Consider the following 7,947-nt stretch of genomic DNA (forward strand, 5'->3'; position numbering starts at 1 on the left):
GGGTAACACTGATTACTTTGTGTGCTGTGGCCGCCTTTCTCCATCACTTTTCGGTGCGACCCCCTCCCCATCCCACTGCCTGAGGCACAAGCTCACTTTTGTCTTAGGGGACAATCGTGATGTTGTGTCTGACACGGTCATCTGGCACCACGGGCCCTAGTGGAGACCATGGCACATGCAAAATCAGCCTTTTGTTCCAAAGCAACAGTTCACACCCTGAGCAAGGCCATGGACTGTCATGTATGAATGATGTGTGCTTATGTCTGTGTGTGTGAGAGCGTGTGTGGTGTTCACATAGTAGATAGACTATTCAAACAAAATGGTCTCAATTTTCGTACAGATGTTTTGGAGTAAATTACTTTGTAAAAGACAAGCAGTTATGAATCAGTCAGCTTTTCTATTCAAAAAGACACAAGTGAACAACTGAACAAGCGAAATCTCGCATAAGCTTTCTAGGTTTTGTTTTACTCTTTAATATTTATATCAAACGTGACTGTGGAGCTATGTAGGGAGCTGTGCGTGCATATTAAGTGAATGCAATTATAAATCAAATCTAGGTATATACATTAAGCCAGTATGAATTAAAAGCATAGTTATGTAGTTCAGACTGACTTAAGCATGTCTGATTCTAGACCAAAACAAGTCAAGAGTACTATGGCTCTATAACTGTACTATGACTCACCCACTCTGTGTGTGTGTGTGTGTGTGTGTGTGTGCGTGTGCATGAATAGCTGAATACACGTCAATACAAAAATCTGTGAGTGCACACTTGGTAAATATGAATAAATGTTGATTTGGTGTGTTTATAAATTGATTTTTACAGATGTGCAGCTGGCTGTATATGTGTGTGTTCGTGTGTTCTCTGAGTGTGACCCTCTGCTTGCAGGCTCTGGAGGGCTGTGTGTGTGTGTGTGTGTATGTGTGTTTAGGGAGTCAGACTGTGAACGAGCAAAGGGCTACAGAGTGTGTGTGTATATGCGTGTGTGTGCGTGTGTGTGCGTGTGTGCGTATGTGCGTGTGTGTGTGTGTGTGTGTGTGTGTGCGCAGCGCGTGCTGCCTCTCTTTCCCCGCCTCAGTGAACACTGCCTAATGAAGCGAGCACTGTGTCCGCAGGCCAGCCTGGGCCCCATGTTCCTACGCAACCAGGAGCCACACAGAGGTGGCCAGCCAGACAAATGGGGCTGTCTATGCTGCTGCTCCACTCTCGCCTTTTTACCAACGTACTCCTCCTGCTCACCGATTCATTTTTCTCCCTCTCTCTTTTGTCCTCCCTTGTTTTCCCAGTCCCCTCTTTTTCTTTCACAGGGCAAATTCATTCTCTGCCCTCCATTTTGCCTTTCCCTTGCTCACATCTTTGCCTACAGCTCCCATCTGTTCTAATCCATTTCTTCTTCTTTGGCTTGACCATTAGGGGTTTTTTTTAGTCTGGTTTTGGGCTTGTGTTGTTCTTTTTGTGGTTGATTTTGGTTTTGTAAAGATATCATTACATTTTATTCTCTTGAATGCAAGGGGAATGCAAAGTTATGCATCAACTTTCAGTATGGCACTGCATGTTTTATATTAAGGTCTGCATTAGTGTCATCATAGACTAAGTTTAAGCTCTCAACTAAGACTTAAAGCATGAAACTGCCTAAATGCAGGGAACACACATCCACCCTGATTTATTTGTTTCAGCAGAATACAACAATGACAATGGATACAGTCAAATAGAGCATATCGTCTATATATGTGTGCTGCGTCAGCCTGGAGAGCAGGAGGATTTCAGATCATAAGACTTTGGAGTCAACAAGTGTGTGGTTCTATTCTTAGCGCATGACTGTGGCTTTAGTCCTGCGCTGCTCCTGGTCCAGGCAGGGGGGCTTGGGAAGGTGTGACTTCCCTTATGCCAGATCCCACTGCTCTGAATCACACCACGCCCAGCTGTAGGGCCAGTGGGGCCCATTGGCCATCTGTCTCTGACCAGCAGACACGGGCACTGTCCCCAAGAGCATGCAGGGAGAGGGGCGGTAAGAAAAAAAAAATCGGGGTGTGGAAAAGGGGAGGGGGAGTTGCTTTTTGCATGGCCAAGGAGCTGTTTTCACTCTCTCCTAGCAACGGTCTCCTGCTTCCTTAGATTTGGGTGGCAGGGTCCTTATGGCTTGTCTGTGTGGCCTCTCATACTCACTCTCTCTCCCTGCCCTATTTATGGTAATGAGCCATCTGCCCTTTCTATGACTGCCACCCAAAACGGGGAGGGCAACAGGGAGACAGGTCTGGCCTGAAGAGATCAGAAATACTGTATGTGGTGACTATCTCTGTCTGCTGATGTGATGTGAGAGGGTGAATAACTTTGACACACTGATGGAGTGGGCAGCTAGATGGCAAGTTGAAAATTTGAACACTACCAATGCTATTCATTTGAAACCTTACTGATGTTTGTATGGCTGAAAACTGAAAACATGGGAAATAAACATGGTGTTGTCTGTGTGTTTTGTCTTGATTCCCAAGGAGGGGTGCACCTGTGCTTACTGAGACCACCTGCTGATTAAACTGTCATTAGGGTCACCTTTATCCTCAGCTGTCATTTTGACTGCATAGGATACTGAAAGATGAGCAGCTGTACATACACACACACACACACACACACACACACACACTAATAAATGACACAAGACACACACTAATAAATGACACACGAGTTCACAGAGAAGCAAATGTCAGCCCAAATTTGATGCTGACACACTTGACATATTTTATCTAAGTCACTGTTTTGCTCACCAGTGATATAGAAAGACCTCACTTCAACCAAACTTTAAAAGAGGGAAACCAAAATAATCAGATTTTAAAAAATTCAAAACTGTGGCAAATAACCTGTGGGATAGTTGCGCTGTGGATGTGAGGAAACCAGTTGCCTTCATTGCTGTGGTCTTGGGAGGACTAAGATACTTGTGTAGTTACTTCTGCCAATGCACCAGCAAATCCATGATTATCTGAAGTTAAGCTCTCATGGATAGTAAGTGCAGAATACACTTTTTAAATGTGAGCCGCATGTGGATTAGACAACATTACAAATGCATCAGCCAATTCAGTCTGTAGACGCTCCAGCTCAATATATCTTGGTTGCCCTTGGATACCACATTTCTGCGCCCATTTGGTCGACTTACGCTTAAACGTTTTTTAAAAATGCTTAAGATAATAATTATGTTAAAAAACAATGCCAGAAGAATGACACTATTTATATAAACAAACTAATACATACATGTATAGATACAAACAGACATAGCCCACAAACAGAAATAAATACATAGGTAAGATTTTTACAAAACCATACAATCTAAAAACAGTGAAGACAATGAGCAGGGGAAAATGTTGTTATGTGTTTTTAGCACTGTACAGAGGAGACTGACCCAGGATGACCCCTTTTACTTCTCTGCTTGAGGTCACTGAGCATTGACCCCATCAGGCAGATGTCCAAGGTGAGTTTATGACCACACCACAGATGTCCTTAAAGATGAAGAGACAGGGCACAGACACATACACAAAACACACACACACACACACACACACACACACTGAGACACATAAGCTTTCTTGACTGCTTAATCAATTAGTGCTAGATCATCCTGTATCACCAATCCAGTTTACATACCTTGCTGGTTAAGAGCCACTGCAGTCAATGACTAAGAGGATGTAGGATGTATGATTTTTGCATGATACTGTTGTCATGGTAGCGGCCTCAATTACACCACAGCGACAGTGGTTAAGGTGGAGGTTGGGGGAGGTGACTGGGGGTTTTGGCCATGGTTACAATAGAAATGAAAGAGAAGAGAATAGCTGTGGTAAACTTGTCGGTCGGATTATTATCTAAGAAACCAGTCTGGCACATTTGACTTAAAACATACAAACTGGATACAAATTACTCAAATGTTCCAAAATAATAGCGCTCAAAAATAGCATTCAGTTCTTAAATGGATACTAGATGCTTTTGAACATCTCAAGAATTTTGACACTCTTGATGTAAGATTGTAATATGGGTGATGATCTTAGATTTAAAAAGTAGTTTACATTATGCAGGTCTGAACAGAAGTGGGAGCTTACGGAGGTTGGGGGGGGGGGGGGGGGGATAATGAGAGCAAGTAGGTTCAAATGGATCAAATCCTAGGCTGGAGAGTGCTATTATGTGCATGGCACTTAACCTAAGTGGTTTTTGAAGAACAACCAGCACAGAGATACATATAAGACGTGAAGTAAATGGCAGAGAGGAGAAGGAAACTGCATGAGACAGACTATATTTATCTGCCACATTTTCAGTGCTAGACTGCTCTGTTCTGGCCATACATGCAGGCTGCCTCCGACTCTGAGAGTGTGAAAGTGCTATGTCTGTTCCTCTAAATTCATGATCTGTGAAAGGAGCAACAAAAACAGATGAACCTAAATATTTACACCATACTGCCCATAGTTTCCTGCCAATGCCAGCTTATCTGGAGTTCTCTGATAGTCCAACCCCGACTACTACACCCTAAAACTATCTATGTAAGGTTCCCGGTATTAGTCTTGTAAAACAGATATCATTTTAAAACTTGATCACAAATCAACATTTGAAGTCGCATGGGTCATTCCAGAATTGGAGGACAATTTAGTCATCAAAACTTGACCCTTTATCATTTTCTGTTATGTATTTAATAAAAGCAGGTAATAAATCATCAAATAATTTGATTTGTCCAGTAAGGTACACTTTTTATGATATGTTTATTTGTTGTGTGCTAACTTTTTTTTTTTTTTTTTACTAATTTCAGTATTTATTTTCAAGTATTTGCTCAAATGTATTCTGCATATAATCATTCAAACTATTACAAGGACAATAGGTTAAACCCCTCATGAGCTGAGAAAATCATTTAATATTATTTTAATAAAATGATATGGTAACAGGGCTTAACTTAGAGTAACAGGGTTGTGCAAGGTAAAAGGGTTGAATGGATACATTACTTTTGATTGTAAATTGTGACATAAATGTGACAAATAAATACTCATGACCACAGGAATGTTGTTTAATAATCTTTCTTTTCGATGAAGGACCAACAGGATTGCAAGGGTAACAGTAACAGGGTAGCAAGTTAAAGTAACAGGGCTACAAATCAATGCTAACATTAGCTTTTTCTCAGGATGGTGTTAGCAAAAGGCTTGATGATATCATTTCCTCTGTGTCATGTAACTCACTGTTTTTTCTCTTCCTCTGCCAGGCAAAATAGGTTTCAGTAACAGGGTTGTGCACATGTTGTGGGACACAACTTTAGCGCATAATTAAGCTCAACGTAGTTCATAACTAGCTGAAGAACACGTTAAGGAAGTGCAAAATCAGACCCAAGGACCTAGAGGATGTTGCTGCTGACTGGAACACCTGGCAGCAGCTGTGCCTGGATGGGACACGTATGCTGGAGGAGGAAAGGACGACCAGGAGACAGCAAAGGAGACTCAGGAGGAACACACCCATGGTTGCCCCTACCACTATCACCACATATACAGTACATGTCCCGTTTGCAATAAGGCCCGTGGGTCCAGGATAGGACTATTCAGCCTTCAGAGAACTCACCGATAAAAAAACAGTGGACGTCATCATCGGATTCAATGGACAACCAAAAGCTAGCAAGCATAATTAGGCTGCTATTATTAAAAATATGTGAATGCTTAAACAAATTGTTTTAACAATTACAAGAGACATATATCAAGAAAATCACAACAAAAAAAGTAAAAAACTGTTACTGTTATATTTTATATGCAAGTTGGTCATCAAGAAGGTAGGACAAGGGGAAAATGCCATTTTAGGGGGTGTTCCAGAGTTATTTTATAATATAATATTTTAATATATTTTGGAACCACTTTTTTCTACAACTATTTACATTTTGTCTCAGAAGTATAACTTACACAACAAGTGCATGTTTTATTATTTTGTGCACAGATTGTTTGAAATTTGAAATATAAAGAGGATTAATTAAGATATCATAATCTTTTATTTTAGAATTAAACAGATCTGTAGTCTTCAAGCGTTAAGGGGTATTTGAATGGTAGATAAGTGGATCATTCATCTGGCATCTTACTTAGGGTTAATTTTGGGTTGCCAATACAAGCTATTAGCATACAACACGCCCTAGTGGATTTAAGGTGTAGTGCATGTCTTTATCCCAGGCATGTAAAATAGAACAGAGGTGTTTAAAAATCTGTTAAATTTTACCTTGTGTCCTCTTACACTCATCACATGACACTACAGGAAGTATGTGCTTATCTGTATTCACAGGCAAAGTCAACGAAGCTACTGGACACCTCCCCATTTAAACACTCAGCAAAGCTGACAGTTTGGTTTTAATTTTAGCTCAGAATCATACTTCTCTGACTGCACCTATCTGACTATTGAAATTAAGCCACCTAACCATCTACTCGCCTTTGCTCAAACGTAGAATACCGTAAATTACCACTCATCTCTTCACACTCGCTTGTCTCGTATCCTAGCAACGGATGTCTTTCGCGCGTGAATCTGATACTAATATGACGCAGATAAGAGACAACTACATCAACTGAATCAATTAATTTTTTTAATGTACGGCGTGCACTGATTGCCTGTTGCATCTTTGATACATTGCACTATATCATAATACAACAGATACACCACTGAAAGCCAACGGCAGGGATAAAACACTTTTGTCACTGTACTTAAAGCTAGGTTGTGTTTAACTGAGCTAAACTTATTTCAGCAATATCCGTCACCTTTAAAGCTTCTTGGTTTGATTGTTCTTGGGTCAGAAAAAAAGACATTTTGGCAAACTATAGAGATCCAAGGAATTTGTGCAACAAACTTCTCTCAGGGAATATCCTATTTTGATACCTACAGGTATAATAAAAAGTTAGCCGCCGGCCGGACGTGCAGAGCGTGTCTTACTCTGTAATAAATTGGTGTATAGTGGCCTCTAGCGGTGAACATTGTTACCTTGGGTTTGTAGCGGTCTGCATGTTCTCGTCTCCAGGATTGGTTCATTTGAAGGGGACCGTCTCCAACCTCAGCCCACTGTCAGTGCTGAGAGGGTATGCTCTGAAAACACCATTTAAAATAGTTATAGGTATGATTTCTAAGCCAGATCACGAAACACTGGCTACACATGAGAAGTGTATCTGGACCTATCATTTCTGTCAAAAAAGCTGGTGGTTGTTCATGCTTTAGTCATGTTTTCATGTTTACTAATTGTTTTCATTTTTACTAACTGCAAACATAACTGTGTCATATAATCTCTACTGTTATTTGGAATGTGTTATAAAACAAGTAAAATGACATTTCAATCACCAAGAAAGAGGCCATGAATTTCTGGCTGCAAGAAGGCTGGTTAAATATTTAATTGTCTATAAATAATGAAATAATCATTATTGATTTACCTCTTTTCTGTTTCAAAATGCTAGGTGCCCATGAGCAACATATCAAAGAATTCCCACTGTAGCTTCGTTGTACTTAGATTAAACAATATAATTGAATTTTCCTTTTCTGTAGCAGGTGCCAAACAGGATTATATTGTCTGTCTTTAATAGGTCTTTAGAGCAAATCATTAGAGAGTAAGTGAGCATAGGTTTAATATCAATAGCCATAATTATTGAAGGAGAGGGAAAACTTACCAGGTTATGATAAAATGATGCGTGGCTCACACATTGGATTACCACTGCATTTAAAAAACAAACAAACATGGCAATGCTGATAAGACCGACCCATAGTATTAGTATGACTATATCACAATATGACCATTTTCATGATGTTTTTTGCTGTCACATTATGAATACAGAATAATGATCAGCACCTAGATCACAAAGACTGACTTGTGGGATGATAAAAATCATTTGTGACTAAAACAGATTGTTTTAAGACAATTCTATAAAATACAGAGGTGCGTGCATTTCTGTTTAATATGATAACTTTCCACAAAAATTACATAC

The sequence above is a fragment of the Chanos chanos genome, chromosome 4, assembly GCF_902362185.1.
Source record: "Chanos chanos chromosome 4, fChaCha1.1, whole genome shotgun sequence".
NCBI lineage: Eukaryota > Metazoa > Chordata > Actinopteri > Gonorynchiformes > Chanidae > Chanos > Chanos chanos.